Genomic DNA, 18,054 nt, shown 5'->3' on the forward strand with positions numbered 1-18,054 from the left:
AAATAGGACCTACCCAACCTGTCCAAAGTGTGGTAAGAACCATCTGGGCGAGTGTCTTGCAGGCAAGGAAAAATGCTTTGGATGTGGTCAGTCTGGTCATAGGGTGAAGAATTGCCCTTCGTCCAGGTAGGGGCAAAAAGATAATAATAGTAGGGCTCAGTCTATAGTCCCAACAACACCAGCAGGTCACCCAACTCAACAGGGTGTGTCATCTAGTACAGGTGGTGGTCAATGCCAGGGCAGGTTCTATGCTCTCCAGGCTCGCCAGGACCAGGAAGATTCTCCTGATGTGGTCATTGGTACATTTCAAGTCTTTCATTTAGATGTTTATGCATTGGTAGATCTAGGGGCTACTCTTTCTTTTGTAACTCCCTATATAGTAGTAAACTTCGGTATCAGTCCAAAAACTCTTACACAACACTTCTCAGTCTCTACTCTAGTTTGTGACTCAGTTATAGCTAGATGGGTATTCAGAAATTTCCCTGTCACAGTCTCTCAGAAAGTCACCTTAGCAAATTTTGTAGATTTAAAAATGGTAGATTTTGATATCATTCTAGGCATAGATTGGTTACCTTCCTGTTATGCCTTAGTCGATTGTAGAACTAGGACTGTTCGGTTTCAGTTTCCAAATGAGCCAGTCTTAGAATAAAAGGGTAGTAGCTCAGTGCCTATAGGTCGATTTATCTCTTACCTTAAGGCTAGAAAGATGATATCTAGAGAGTGGTGTAGCACATGTTAAGGAAAAACATGACAATGATCCTATATTATTCTAGTTGGAAGGTGCAGTTCATCAACAGAAAGTAAAGGTTTTCTCCCAAGGGGGAGATGGTCGCTTATGTGTTCCTAAGAGGGATATTGGGCTAGATTCCGTTCATGATGCTATGGAAAAAGTTCAACTCATCAGAGATAGATTTAAGACAGAAGTCCTATGCAGATGTAAGGAGAAGGGACTTAGGGTTTGAGATAGATGATTGGGTTTTCATGAAAGTATCACATATGAAGGGGGTGATGAGATTTGACAAACTTGGAGGAGTCAGTCCGTAGAAGGAGCTACTTGGGAAGCAGAAGCAGACATGATGGCCAAGTACCCTCATCTCTTTCCTCCCGATTTCGTTTCAGCTTGAGATAATAGTTTCCTCTCCAATCTCTCAGTTTACTCTTGTGTAAATTCAGTCTTAGTATCATGTTCCTTCAGTTGTTCTTGCATCCATCATATTTGAATGTTCTTAGAACTCAGTTCAGTTAGAAATCAGTTTCTAGTACTCATTGGTAGGAATTGCAGCTCCTTCCCTCCATACTCAGCTTTTTTAGACTTCATTCGAGGACAAATGTCCCCAAGGGGGAGATAATGTAACACCTCGGGTCTCAAAATGAAGAAAATCCTAGTTTTCAGAAAAACTAGTGCCAGTACCAACGGAACCACCCATGGACCATTGGTGCGACCACGGACCGTATGTGGGGTTCCGTCGTTAAGGCCCAAATCTTTATAGTGTCTGATCCCACCCACGGTCGACCAGTATGATCCATGGTTGGACCTACGGACCGTAGGTGAGGGTCAATAACCAGTTAGAGGGAAATTGATGATGGATCAACTTCAAACGATCATAACTCTTAGCATAATAGGAATTAGGTGGCCCATGACCTATTAAATAAACTATAATTGAATCCTCTTTCCAATGCCACTGATTTTGCTAAAATCCCATCTCCGAGCAAAAAGTTATGCTAATTTTAGTGAAGCACCGTCGGGAAGACTTGACCGACGACCCCTACCTATAGTTGGTAGGTCAACCCACATATCGTAGGTTCTTCTATGGGTGGCCTTCAATAGTTTTTAATTTAGGGTCATTTAGGTCTTTTTCCTTTGCGTTGGGTACTTAAACTACGTCGTTTGATCCCTAAACTACGTAGTTTTGGTCAGTTTAAGCCTAGTAACTTAATCAGATCTTTCCCTAAGCGATTCATTCACTAAAAAATCATCAAACTTAGAACAAAATAGGAGAAAAGATGCGACCCAAACCCTTCCAAGAATGCAATAAGGTTTCTTCAGTTCCAGCCCCGAAATCGAAAGATTTTTCTGTGAAATTCGTCACCAGGTATGTGGTATTTCACTTGTGGGTTCCTTTCACCGATTAGGTCTCTAGAATTCAGTCAGATTCTTGATTCCCTTCATATTATCTAGACCTAGGGTTTCTAAAATTTCAGCAGATTATTATGAATTAGTTACTTGATGTTCCTAATCAGATTATCATGATATTAGTATTGTTTTGCGTAGATTCTTTCATAAATTCAGAACCCTAGCTATGTAGTTCTTTTAGTTCATGAATTACACATGCTAGGTCAGTTATCTAAGTTATACATGCCTCAGATTTGAATGTCTTATTATCAGTACATTAATGTTGCATTTTCAGTTAGCATGCCAGTGTTTTGAGCTATCCAGTATTACATAATTTCAATCATAAATTGTTAATTTCATAATTAATTGGAAGTAGCTTAATACCGAGTGGACTAGGGTCATTCACCCTCAAGTTCCAGAACTACGTGCCCCATAGGTTGTAAGTCCCCTATGTGGGCATCAATTTAGTAATCACGCCAGTCATGCCTTTATACCTCTGGTAGGGTATATTAGGTCCTCTCGATGGGGAGTATACATCGGACTCCACATTTAGCTCATGTGGTTTTATGTCTGTTATTAGTAGCTCCCTTACAGTCAGACTCTATTGAATTGACCATGTTATCAGTTACAGTCAGATTTCAGTCTCAGTATGTTATAAACCTGGTCATTGCATTCAGTTAGTTCATGTTCAGTATTTCCAGTATAGTATCATGCTTATCGTACATCATTGCTTAACTATATGTTTTGTTCAGTTATGTATATTGTTCAGCTTTATTCTATCATGCATGCTCAATACCTTTCAAGTACGGACACATACTCTGCGCTACATCTTCTCGTAATGTAGGTTCAGGTCCTCAGAAGTTAGATCACGCATAGATCGGTTCCCGATCTTCAGTACATCAACATCAGTGGTGAGTCCTCATTCTTCGAGGACGATTGACATGATTATCTTTCTACTTTCGGTCTTTAGTTTTAGGTTTTGCTAGATTTAGTTGGGGGAATGTACCAACATCTCTAGTCAGTTAGAGGTTTTATTTCAGACAAAGTTAGATTCAGTTTTAGCTTGGAGTTTGATATTTCATTTGTCGTTAAACTCTCAGATTATATATTCAGACTTAGAATGGGTATTCACGATCACTTTCAGTTTATCTCATGTTTTAATCTTCCGCACAGAATTTTCTTATTTCAATTATCATAGTATCTTAGGTCCCGTGTCTACGTCCTCGAGGTAGCTTCGGGGCATGCCAATGTTGATCAAGAAGCTCATCATCAAGCTCTGGTTGACCCTTTGGCCGAGAAAGTGACTAATGCGAAGTTTAGGACGACTTTTCAAGTGTTAGCTCAAGTTGCAATGGCTTAAGACAATAGGGAAGTTGTGAACCCCGTGAACCTAAATGTGGGTACTGTGGCATCTAGAGAATGGGACTTCATGAGGATGAATCCTCTGGAATTATATGATTCTAAGGTTGAGGAAGATCCTCAAGAGTTCATTGATGAGGTCTACAATGTGTTGGCTATCATGGGAGTGACTCCGGTGGAGAAGGCTGAATTGGCCACTTATCAACTAAAAGGGGTTGTTCAAAATTTGGTTCAACTAATGGAAAGAAGCAAGACCAGTAGATGCGGGTCCCCTAGAATGGGAGAGATTTAAGTCCGCTTTTCTTGATAGGTTCTTTCCTCTTGAGATGAGGGAGGCCAAAGTAACTACTAAAAAACAGCCAAAAAATGACGGACGGAAAAGCGACGAACTGCGTCGCTCCAAAAAGCGACGATATTTGCCACACTGTCCGTCGCTTTTTAATAAAAATAATTATTTTTAAAATTATTTTATAAAAACCGACGGACGACATCTCTTAGTCCGTTGCTTTTTTCGCAGATTTTTGCTCTATATATATAATTAATAATTATTTATTTAATATTTATAGAGACGCCGTCCGTCGCTTTTTAATAAAAATAATTATTTATAAATTAAACAATAACCACGTTGTCTGTCTTTTTTAATTTATTTTATTTTATTAATTAGTTTTATTAAAAAGCGACGGACGACATCTCTTAGTCCGTCGCTTTTTGGTCAAAATATCTAGTTAAACATTTTTAAAAAGCGACGGACAACGTCTCTTAGTCCGTCGCTTTTTGGTCAAATATTTTTAAAATAGCGACGAACAAAGACACGCTGTCCGTCGCTTTTTTTAAATTATGTTGAACCTAAAAGCGGGTTTTCCCCCCATTTTCCCATCTCTCTTTCTCTCTCTTCTCTCTAAAACCAAACTGTTGTGCTGCCGCCGCCGCTACCCCACACCACCCCATGCTGTCACCTCCCTTCTATTCCTGAGCATTAGTCCCGTCGCTGCCTTGCCTCGTCGGCGCTGCCACCCATCGTCCCCACTACCTCTTTTCCTTAGCTTGTTAAGGTTAAGGTTTAATTTTAGTTTTTTTCAATTCTAGTAATATTTGATTTGTTATAAATTAGTATATTATTTTAATTTGATGAATTGTGTTATTCAATTGTTAATTTGTATATTTGATTATTGTTAGTTAGGTAGAGAATTGGAGATTTTTTATTTTAGGGTTTTCTTCTAAATTGGGCTTTTTTAAAAAATATGATTGTGAGAGTATTAGAAGATAGAACTAACAAATAATTAGAAGTTAGAAGTTATAAAGTTAAAAGTTAGATTAGTTGCATTTTCCAACTTTGAAATTTTTGAATTTAGTATGTTTGACGGTTGAAGTTAGAAAAGCATTCAATTGTATATGAAAGTTAGATTACTTTGAAGTTAGAAAAATATTGGATAGTATATGAAAGTTGAAATTAGATTAGATGAATTTTCCAACTTAGAAGTTCTTGAATTTAGTAAGTTTGAAAGTTGAAGTTAGAAAAATTGGGGATTTTTAAATATGATTGTAAATTAAGTATTAGAAGTTAGAGCTAACAAATAAGTAGAAGCTAGAAGTTAGAGATTAGTTGAATTTTTCAATTTGTCATTGTATTTGTGCTTATATGTATTATAGTGTTGTTGAAAATTGGGTTACTTGAATTATATTCTTGAACTTAGAAATTCTTGAACTTGGAAATTCTTGTACTTAGAAATTCTAGAAATTAGATATGCACTTGAATTTTTGTAGGATTTTAGAACTTTAATTAGGTTGTGAACTTCAGAAATCTTGAATTATTGTAGAATTTTAGAACTTTAAGTTGTGAACTTTAGAAATCTTGAATTATTGTGGGATTTTAGAACTTTAAGTTGTGAACTTTGGAAGACTTGAATTATTGTAGGATTTTAAACTTTAGGTTGTGAACTTTAGAAATCTTGAATTATTGTAGGATTTTAGAACTTCAGGTTGTGAACTTTAGAAATCTTGAATTATTGTAGGATTTTAGAACTTAAAGGTGTGAACTTTAGAGAACTTGAATTTTTGTAGGATTTTAGAACTTCGTAAGGTTGTGAACGTTAGGAATCTTGAATTATTGTAGGATTTTAGAACTTTAAGTTGTGAACCTTAGAGAATTTGATTTTTGTAGGATTTTAGAACTTTAGGTTGTGAAACGTTAGAAATCTTGAATTATTCTAGAATTTTAGAACTTTAAGTTGTAAATTTTAAAGAACTTGAATTTTTGTAGGATTTTAAAACTTTAAATTGTGAACTTTAGAGAACTTGATTTTTGTAGGATTTTAGAACTTTAGATTGTGAACTTTAGAGAACTTGAATTTTTGTAGGGTTTTAGAACTTTAGGTTGTGAAGTTTAGAAATCTTGAATTATTGTAGGATTTTAGAAATTTAGGTTGTGAACTTTAGAAATCTTGAATTATTGTGGGATTTTAGAGCTTTAAGTTGTGAACTTTAGAAATTTTGAATTATTGTAGGATTTTAAACGTTAGGTTGTGAACTTTAGAAATCTTGAATTATTGTAGGATTTTAGAACTTTATAAGATTGTAAACGTTAGCAATCTTGAATTATTGTAGGATTTTAGAACTTTAGGTTGTGAACTTTAGAAATCTTGAATTATTGTAGGATTTTAGAACTTAAAGTTGTGAACTTTAGAGAACTTGAATTTTTGTAGGATTTTAGAACTTTATAAGATTGTGAACGTTAGAAATCTTGAATTATTGTAGGGTTTTAGAACTTTAAGTTGTGAACTTTAGAGAATTTGAATTTTTGTAGGATTTTAGAACTTTAGGTTGTGAAACGTATAAATCTTGAATTATTGTAGAATTTTAGAACTTTAAGTCATGAATTTTAGAAAACTTGAATTTTTGTAGGATTTTAGAACTTTAAGTTGTGAACTTTAGAAAACTTGAATTTTTGTAGGATTTTAGAACTTTAAGTTGTGAACTTTAGAAAACTTGAATTTTTGTAGGATTTTAGAACTATAGGTTGTGAAATTTAGAAATCTTGAATTATTTTAGGATTTTAGAACTTTAGGTTGTGAACAGAAATCTTGAATTATTGTGGGATCTTAGAACTTTAAGTTGTAAACTTTAGAAATCTTGAATTATTGTAGAATTTTAAACTTTAGGTTGTGAACTTTAGAAATCTTGATTTATAGAATCTATGAACTAATTATTAGGCTGAACTTTAGAAATCTTGATAAAATATAGTATTTATGAACTATTTGTAATTTTGAAACTAATTTTTTGTAATTTTAAAACTAATTTTGAAAGACTTTATAAGTCTTTAAATTGTGATTAAATATTTTTGAATGTTAATTTAAGTTTGTTGTTTTATATTTTGTGTAGCTTCTTTATAATGTTTTGTGTTTGATTAGGGCTGAACTGAATTGAATTGTTTTTGCAGGTGGGCAGCAGAATTGGCAGTTTCTGTTGTCAAAAAAATTGCAGAAAAAGCGACGGACAGGGTGGATTTGTCCATCGCTTTTCTGGATTTTATTTTTTTTAAAATCCAGAAAAGCGGCGGACAAGGTCCTTTAGTCTGTCGCTTTTTTTAATTTAATTTTTTTTAAAACCCAGAAAAGCGACGGACAGGGTCCTTTAGTGCGTCGCTTTTCTGGATTTTTCAAATTTTTATTTTTAAAAAAGCGACGGACGGCGTCTCATTGTCCGTCGCTTTTCAAGATTCTAAAAAAAATAAAAATTAATTAAAGCGACGGACTTCGTCTCTTTTTTAAAATAAAATAAAAATTGAAAATAAAAAAAGCAACGGACGGCGTTGCATTCTTCTAAATAAAAATTATTTTTTTATAAAAAAAAGTGACGCAATCCGTTGCTTTTGGAAAAGCGTCGAGCGAAAAAGCGACGAGATTGATTGCGTCGCTTTTCCGTCGCTTTTTCCGTCTCTTTTTAGCAGATTTTTAGTAGTGAGTGCTTGAGTTTATCAATCTCCAATAAGGAAACATGAGTGTGAAAGAATATTCTTTGAAGTTCACTCAATTGTTGAAGTATGATCCTTCTATAGTTGCCGACTTTAGGGCAAGAATGAACAAGTTCATTTTGGGTTTGTCCGAATTGGTAGTGAAAGACTGTCGTACGATTATGCTTGTTCATGACATGGATATTTCTCGTCTCATGGTGCATGCCCAACAGATTGAAGAAGAAAAACTTAGGGAAAGGTCGAGGGAGACCAAGAGGGCTAGAACCAATGGTGGTAACTATTCATACTCTAGGTCCGATGGACGTGGTCGTTCAAGTTTTCTACGAAGATTTTCCAGGAAAGGTTCTTCTAAGGCTCCTCCAAGGTTCAACATTGAAAGAGTATCTATCCCTAAGCCTCAAGGAGGTGGTAATGGGTCTTTTTTGCCTAATTGTACTAATTAGTATGGAAGAAAGCATGACGGTAAATTTCTAGCCGGTTCCATTACTTGTTTTGGTTGTGGTAAGATGGATCACAAGATAAGAGATTGTCCTTCGGTTGCTAAGAATGAAGGGGATAGTTGTCGTAAGGCTCAACCTTATCCTTCATCCGGTCCAAGTGGTTTGGGTACTAGTGCTCCCAGGAAAAATAGGTTATATGCTCTTCAGACTCGAGATGAACAAAACGATTCTCCTGATGTGGTTATCGGTATGTTGAAAGTCTTCCAATTAGATGTTTATACTTTTCTTGATCTCAGTGCTACTTTGTCTTTTGTGACACCATATATGACTATGATATTTGATGTGCTTCCTGATGTGTTATTAGATCCTTTTTTTAGTCTCTACTCCTGTTGGTGATTTTGTGATGGCTGAGAGTGTTTATAGAAAGTGTCCCGTCTCATTATCCCATAGAGTTACTCTTGTTGACTTGGTAGAGCTTGATATGCTAGATTTTGATGTCATTCTTGGGATGAATTGGTTGCACTCTTGTTATGCTTCTATTGATTGTAGAACCCATGTAATCAAGTTTCAGTTCCCGAATGAGCATGTCCTCGAGTGGAAGGGAGGAAATTCTATGTCGAAAGGTCGGTTTATTTCAAGTAGAACCAATAGAAAGAAGTATAATAAGCGCAGTAAAAGGAAATTTAATCTACCAAAAATTTAAGTTTATAATAAGTGCTAATTATTCAGTAGCAATAAATGATAGAAATATAGATAAATTATTAGTATTATATTGGAAAATGTCAGGGATAGAATTAGCCCCAGGAAGTAAAATATTTACAGCCCGCTGTAAAAATCTATATGTATTAACAACAAAACATAAGATAACAGCAAAGAATAAGATAAATAAAATAAAAATAGAGAATCCTTTTGAACAAATTGTTACAGTAATAGATAATAATGATTATAGTTACAAAGAAATAGACATATAAGAGGATCTAGAAATAGTGAGTGATAGGATAAGTACATCAAAAAGGATAAAAAATATAGATAAAAATATTGATATGTCCCAACCCTTAAGAAAATCAGTAGAATACCAAAGAATAAAAGAAATTGAACCATATCACTACTATATAACTGGAATAATAGAACAAAGAAAACATATCATCATAATAAATACAGGACAAGAAGAAAATTATATACCTAGAGAATTAGTATCAAAAGAAGAAATAACCTCTAAAGAACAAGTATGCCCTGAATTACCAAAAGAATTGTTACATATAGAAGAAACAACTCAAAAAGAAATAATCATAGGAGGTATAATAATATGAATAGACTTTAAAATATACCAAGAAGATAATATAATATTAGGAATAAAATGGTTAGAAGAAATGAAACCATATAATTTAGAAAATACCCAATTAACAATAACTTATAAAAATAAAAAGATCATAGTAAAAAGAGCATTATGAAAATTTATATACTTGCAAACATAATAGTAGAAAATTACTACAACAGATACTATACTCCAATGATAGATACAGGAGCAGAAGCAAACATGTGTAAACATAATTGTCTACCAGATGAAAAATGGGAAAAACTAAAAACACCTATAGTCGTCACAGGATTTAATAATGAAGGAAGTATGATAACATATAAAGCAAAAAATATAAAGTTACAAATATGGGATAAAATATTAACTATAGAAGATATATATAGTTATGAATTTATAAATAAAGACATGCTTTTAGGAATGCCATTTCTAGAAAAACTATATCTATCTTAAAGATAGAATGATGATTTCTAAGGGTTTCTTTTACCATCTAGATAGGGTGAGAGATATGGATTCTGAAATCCCTATTCTTGAGTCGGTCCCCGTTGTTAATGAGTTTTCAGAAGTGTTCCCAGATGATTTACTCAGTATTCCTCCCGAAAGGGAAATAGACTTTTGTATTGACCTTCTCCCAGATACGCAACCTATTTCTATTCCTCATTATAAAATGGCTCTGGTAGAACTTAAGGAATTGAAAGAACGATTGAAAGATTTGTTGGATAAGGGTTTCACCTCCATCGGATACTTCAGTTTTGTTTGTTAAGAAGAAATATGGTTCACTTCGTATGTGTATTAACTATCGGCAATTGAACAAGGTTACCATCAAGAATAAGTTTCCTTTTCAAAGGATAGACAATTTGTTTGACCAACTCCAAGGTGCGAGTTACTTTTCTAAGATTGACCTTAGGTCGGGTTATCACCAATTGAGGGTGAAGAATGATGATATTCCAAAAATGGCTTTTAGAACCTAATAAGGTCATTATGAGGTTTTGGTAATGTTATTTGGCTTGACTAATGCTCCGACGACATTTATGGATTTGATGAATAGGGTGTTTAGGCAATACCTTGATATGTTTGTAATTGTGTTCATTGGCGATATTTTGATCTATTCAAAGAGTGAGGATGACCACATTAATCATCTGAGGATTGTGTTGCAAATCCTTAAGGAACAACAACTCTTTGCAAAATTCAGAAAATGTGAGTTTGGCTAAGGTTTGTAGCTTTTCTTGGTCATATTGTTTCAAGTAAGGGTATTGAGGTAGATCCCAAGAAGATGGATGCTGTCAAGAGTTGGTCTAGACCTCTATCACCTTTGGATATTAGAATTTTCTTGGGTTTAGCTGGTTATTACAGAAGATTTATTGAGGGGTTTTCTACGATTGCCTCTTCATTGAAACTTTGACTCAAAATAAGGCCAAGTTCATATGGTCTGAATCTTGTGAAAAGAGTTTTCAGGAATTGAAAGATAGACTTACTTCCGCTCCAGTATTAATTTTACCGAATGGGGCGGATGGTTTTGTTGTTTATTGTGATGCCTCAAGAATTGGGCTAAGATGTGTGCTTATACAAAATGGGAAAGTTATTTCCTATGCTTCAAGGCAACTTAAGGTTCATGAAAATAATTATCCTACCCATGATCTTGAATTAGCGGCGATGGTTTTTTCCTTAATGATTTTGAGGCATTATTTGTATGGTGTGCATGTCGATGTGTTTACCGACCACAAGAGTCTACAATATGTGTTTAATCAGAAAGATCTAAATCTCCGCCAAAGAAGGTGGCTTGAGTTATTCAAAGATTCTGATATGGGTGTTCTCTATCACCCAGGTAAGGCGAATGTGGTAGCGGATGCTCTTAGCCGATTATCAATAGGTAGTGTTGCCCATATAGAAGAAGATAAGAAGGAACTAGTGCAAGATGTACATGGATTGGCCCGATTTGGTGTTCAATTAGTTGATTCCACCAAAGGTGGTGTTATGGTTCATAATGGATCAGAATCGTCTTTTGTGATGGATGTGAAGACCAAGCAAGGTCTTGATCCAATTTTGGTAGAATTGGAAGAGATGGTACTTAGAAAGTCCGTTGAGGCTTTCTCCCAAGGGGGAGATGTCGTACTTAGATATCAAGGTCGTTTGTGTGTTCCTAATATTAATGACTTGAGGAAATAGATCTTATCATAAGGTTGCCTATGAACTTGATTTGCCTAATGAGTTGGCATCTGTGCATCCGGTTTTCCATGTCTCTATGTTGAAGAAGTGTGTTGGAGATTCGACATCCATAGTTCCCTTAGAGGGTTTGGGAGTTGATGAAAATCTTTCTTTTGAGAAAGTTCCGATTGAGATTTTAGACCGGCAAGTTAAGAAGTTGAGAAATAAAGAAGTTGTTTTTGTGAAAGTATTGTGGAGGAATCATTTAGTTGAGGGTGCTACTTGACAGGCCGAGGCCGATATGATGCCCGAAATCCTTGATCTTAGGCGTATTTATATGCCTAGAAACCAAATAACACCTGCATTTTGGCTAACTTTGGAATCATTTTATGTTAGTTTGTAGCCATGTCGAGTCTTTTGATTGTATATATGCTAACCAACATGATTAGTTGTGTAGGTAAGTGTGAATGAAGAAACGAGCACTAAAACATGCTTTAGGAAGCGCGAAAGGATCCAAGTCGAAAAGCAACAAGAAAGAATAATAAAGAAATGAAAGCAAGGTAGATTCGTATCCTCTCCGCGTCGTGGAGAGGAATTCAATTCTTGGGTGCGAATTAGCAATTTGGGACAGAATGGTCCGTGTCCTCGCCACATCGCGGAGAGGGAGCTGTAATTTGGTTCATAAAGTTGAATTGGAGACAGAGTGCTACGTGGAGTGGCCGTGTAGCAGAGACAAATTGATCGCCATGAAGCAAATCTGGAAAACGCCTCCGCGTCGCGCCCCAAGTACCAGTTTTTGGCTGTTTCGACTTAACTATAAATAGATTAATATTTTATTTTATTTATTATTCTTTTTCTGGATTTTGAAGAACGACGATTTGGAGAGCTATTTTATCAGTTTTTAGGGTTCTTTCCTAAACTCTTCTACTTTCGATCCATTGATGATATTTAAACTTTGTTTGATTGAAATTACTATTATGAGTAGCTAATTTCCCTAGTTCTAGGTCTGTGGCTACCAGATGATTGTAAGTTATTGAGTTTTTATGGATTGCCATTAACTATCATATGAATCTCTCTTATGTTCTTGTTTTTCGTATTTCATGCTTGATTACCACTAAAATAAACATAGTATCCAAATTGAACTCGTGAGAGGAATAAGAGGATAGAGCGTGGGGCATGATGAGCATGATTTTCTCTTAAGAATTAGAGTTAAATGTATCTAGGATAGGGATATACCTATAAACCTTGCTTGGTCATTATACAGGAAGAAATCATAATGCTCGGTAATTGGTTCAATCTATCCCCGCTCAATGATGTAGTTAGGTTGCCATTTATCGTAAGCGATTAGAGGTCAAGAGACCATAATCATATATTTAAACTTGTGATCATTGATTCAATAGTTGATAAATATCCGTTTACAAGCTAATTTGCATGAATCCTGATAAGAGTTGCAGCCCTGAACTTTACACAATCATTGTTTGAAACTTTCGAAATTGAATCGCGTTTGTTTAGTTCTTGTTTAACTTTTAGATTATAAAATCAATCGATCTTGAAATCTTGATAACACTTGTGTTTAGCTGAAAGTATTGGAAAAATCAAGTTATTCTAATGGTAAGTCTCTGTGGGTATAATATCCAGATCTTAAAAAGAGCCACTTTAATACTTGAAAAGAAATTCCAAAGTCTTCCTCTCAAATATTTCTCTCTCTAGAACTTGTAGAAGAAGAAAGTGTTGGAGCTAGGATCAAGGTCAAGTCTCCATTCCTCAAGAATTTGTGGGCTTTGTTATCAAGGTATGATGACTTTTCATCAATGAAATCCTTCCATCCATGGAGCCCCTAGGATTCCCCAATTGAAAAGTAGAAATTCCCTAATTGAGTTAGGGTTTTCTTCTAATGTTATGGGTATTGATGAATGTTGATCCAAATGATTGGGTGATGATTGTTTATGCATGAATTGATAGGATTACATGTTTTTAGGATGAATTTACATATACCCATGCTTAACCCATGTTTCTAAGATGAATTTGATATAAATGGGTTTGATGCCATGAAAGGAGAACTTGAGGGTTAGATATATTCTTATAGGATTGATGAGATACATTAGAAGTGCTTTGAGATTAAAGCCTATATGATTATTTATGATTAGAATTGCTTTGAGATGAAAGCATAGGTGATAATTATGATATTAATTGTTTCAAGAGTAAAACATGTATGATGATTATGAGGTGTAATGCTTTGAGTGTAAAACCCATATTATGAATTGTTGATTATTGATGTAATTGTCATGGAAGGGATTATTCCCATATGAATTGATTATGTATGAATATGAAAGGCTTTTTCACATTGAATGATTCTAGGTTGAAAGGATTGCTCACCTAAAATGAATCCACGCTAAAGACTAAGAAATTGATGAGGCTAGAGGCGATTACCCAAGACCTCCAAATGTAAAGGATATGAGGCGATTACCCGTATTCCTTAGAGTTGAATAAGAGGTGATTAACCACATTCCTTAGTATTGAACGAGAGGCAATTACCCACGTTCTTATAATGTAAAAGACAAAAGGCGAGTACCAATGTCACATGATGTTGGACTAGAGTCGAATTCCCATGATCCTAAGTAAAGGGACTAGAGGCGATTACCCATGATCCCATAGTAAGTTGGGCAAGAGGCGATTCTCCATTTCTATAAAAGACAAGATAGATATGTTATGATAAGTGATGGCTTGGATTGTGCTTGAGTTGCCATCCATGATGAGTAAGGATGATTTGAGGTTACTTCAAGAAGTATTCCTTTATGTTGACATGCTCTATTATATGCATTGATTATGCTTATGACTTATATTGTCTAACTCTTATGTTTATGTTGATGTTTATGCAAGCTATCATATTTAGTACATGCTTGTTCTAACGCATACTCTAGCCTACATTTCTTATCCAAATGTAGGGTCCGGCGATCTCGACTCTCATCCCCGTGGCTAGGATCTTAGTAGAAAGCAAGCTTGAAGATTGGTGAGTCCTCATAGCATTCAAGGATTTGACCACCATTTCTCTTATGATCTTTCATTTTATGTTTTGAACATTGTTGTATGGGCTGTGTCCCAAGATATTCATGTTTTAGATGGTTTGAGACAAAGTATAATAGACTTTCACTTTTGATATGAAAACTTTGATTTTGTTGAAATGTTTTAAAAATCTTGTATTTTCTATTATCCTATGTTATGAAAGCTAAGTGGCTTATATGAGACTTCTCGGGGTCTTGTATGCCATGTTACATGTAGGATGTACCCCTGGGTCGTGACAACATCATATATTAATAATAGATACATCAAATTAATGAATTTATTATTTTGAAAGTAATAAAATGAAATTAATCAAATTATATAACCAAGATATACATGTTTTGTTTTTTATTAATAATATTAATGAATTTATTATTATAAAGAGTAATAAAATGAAATTATTTAAACATTAGTACACTTCTTGATTTTCGTCTTATATTAACGAATTTGATTAAATTTAATTTTTCAGAATTAATTGTCCATGTATTCTGAAAATCTGTTAGAGTAGTCAATTACTCCTTTAATTAAGGAAATCAGTTACAACCATTTAATACAAACGAATAAAACATATATCACGCTTTTTAAAATTGCCAGATACATGTATCTGTCGAGTTGTGATACATGTATCTAAAGAACGAAATATTGTACATGAAGTAATATTTGAAACTATAGTGAGTCCTAATAATTAGGACCTAAAGTAGTGAGATTTATATAGTTTGCTCTTAATCAAATTATATCAGTCATAATATTTAGATTATTTTCTTGAATTCAATATATTTCAAATTAATTTTATTAATTTATATTTAAAATATTTCAACACTTACAAGATCAAGTCGCTCAATATTTCTGTCTCTTTGGACAAAGAACTTGAGAAAACATCTCCATGATTAACGATTTTCTCAACTTGTTCATTAACAAGAGTAGGTTCAACATCATTCTTATGCGCTTCCAACTCAAATTCTAGCAACAAGTCTTGAAATCGCAAATCGTGATCGGGCACAAACAACATTGTCTCTTTATTAAAAAAATTGTACTATTGGGACTCAATTTCAATTTATGAATACACATTAAAAATAAATTAAAATAAGTATAAAAATTAACTAAGTTAATTTTGCATTAAAACATTTATGTTGTAGTGTGGACAGGCCTAATATCGTCTATCCCAATTATTTTGACTCCAAAAAGTTCTCATCCATAACAAGTACTTGTGACTAGGGGTGTACAAGTCAAACCGTAAAGTCAAATTGAACCAACGAACCAAATCAAATCGAAAAAAAAAAACGATTTGTGGTTTGGTTTGGTCTGATATTAAAAGAAAAAAAGTTAAATCGAACCCAAACTAAACCGACATAATATGTATATATATATAATTTTATTTTATTTATAGATAAAAAATATTATTTATAATCTACTTTGTTAATATATTTTTAGTTAGTTTATAGTTTTCAATGTTTATATATTTTATTTCAAATTTGGGCTTGTAAAATTTTGTAAATATTATATATATATATATATATATATAAAATTTTATTTTATTTATATATAAAAAATATTATTTATAATCTACTTTGTTAATATATTTTTAGTTAGTTTATAGTTTTCAATGTTTATATATTTTATTTCAAATTTGGGCTTGTAAAATTTGTAAATATTTTATTTTGTATAAAGATCCGAAGTTACAATTATATTGTTATAGGTTTTCAAATTCGAAGTTAATAATTTACTTTGTAAATTTTTTGTTTTGTGTTCAGTTTGCCTCTAGCCTTTAATCTTATTGATTTAACATAATGAACGTTGATATTTCAAAAAAATATTTTGAATTTTACCATCTTTTCAAAAAATTCTATTCATTTAACAATTTTTAAGTTTAGCTTATTACACAGGTAAGTGAAAATATATTTGATCTCTTTTTCAAATACCGTATAGTTGTAAAAACCCCAAAAAAACCAAAAAATACCGAAAGAACCGACTAAAGCCGAAACCAAAAAACCAACTTTATGTGGTTTGATTTGGTTTTTAGATTTAATAAACTGACATAATTAATTTAGGATTTTTTTAATGAAAATCAAACCAAATCGACCTATGTACACCTTTACTTGTGACAATATTTGACTTTCATTTTAAACCTGAGTAAAGTTTAACATTATTGAGGCTTGAAAATTGAAAATGATGTTCAGAAAATTAAAAAGGAAAAAAAAATTAGGTGTGCAAATGCATTGAAAAAGACCATCATGAATTTAATTTAGAGAATAAAAAATTCAGATTTGAATTTTTAATAAGGGACATTATGGTCATTTGAACATGGAGAGCCACGAAGTAAATTTGACAAATAGTGTTTGTCCATACAATTTGTTATTGCTTGACAAATATTTTTGGCAGATAACTCAAATTCCCAAATACTAGAAAAAACTAGTATTTGGGCCAAATCTCATTAATTGGGATTTAAAAAAAATTCAAATTCTACACCAAATTTTTATCTTTTACATAAACACCCTCTTGTTCTATTACATATTTTTTTTTACGTGAACACCAAAGTTGTCACACCCCGAGCTACCCCCGAGACGCGGACACGGGATCTAGGACCACAAGTGATCCCAAGTTAACCCTGCTGGCATGATCATGAGCATACTAAAGATAATAAACTGATGCGGAAGCTAAATCATAAATAAATCTAAAAAGATGGGGAATACCCATATACTATAACTGAATATATCAAATCTGAGAGTTTAATACAAAAGAAATATCAAACTCAAAACACTAAGCTGAATCTAACTATGTCTGAAATAAGCCTCTAAACTGACTAGAAATGTTAGGACATGCCCCAACTAGATCTAGCAAAACTGAAACTAAAGACTAAAAGCGATAAAGATAAACATGTCACTAGTCCTCAAAGAATGAGGACTCACCACGGATGCTGCTGAACTTAAGATCGGGAATCGATCTAAGCGTGATCTGGATGCTGAGAACCTAAACCTACATCACGAGAAGATGTAGCGCACGTATGCGTCAGTACTTGAATGGTACTGAGCATGCATGATAGAGTAAAGTTGAAGAACAAAGCAATAAATCAATGAAATAATCTGAACATGATATAGATACTGAAAATACTGAATACTGAGCTAACTGATGCAATGACCAAATTTATAACATGCTGAGACTGAATACTGACTGTACTGAAATATGGTCAATGCAATAGAGTCTGACTGAACTGTGGGAGCTACTAATAACCGACATAAAACCACATGAGCTAAATGTGGAGTCTGATGTATACGCCCCATCGAGAGGACCCAATATACCCTGCCAGAGGTATAGAGGCATGCTGGCGTGATCACTAAACTGATGTTGCCCACAGAGGGGACTTACACCTACGTGGCTCGTAGTTCTGGGACTATATGGGTACGCTGAACCCTAGTCCAACTCGGTATTATGCTACTCCCAATGAATTAAGTGGTTAACTGGTTATGACTGAATTTCTATAAATACTGGATAGCTCGAAACTGAACATGTAAACTGAGAATGCAACAATTAATCTGATAATGATGCATTCATAAACTGAGGCATGTATAATTGAATATATTATGACTGGAATACTAAATAGCTCAAAATACTGACATGTAGATACTCATACTTGAAAACTCCTTTTTAGAAAACAATT

The sequence above is a fragment of the Solanum verrucosum genome, unplaced genomic scaffold (assembly GCF_900185275.1).
Source record: "Solanum verrucosum unplaced genomic scaffold, falcon-dt-bn FXZP01000194.1, whole genome shotgun sequence".
Taxonomy (NCBI): Eukaryota; Viridiplantae; Streptophyta; class Magnoliopsida; order Solanales; family Solanaceae; genus Solanum; species Solanum verrucosum.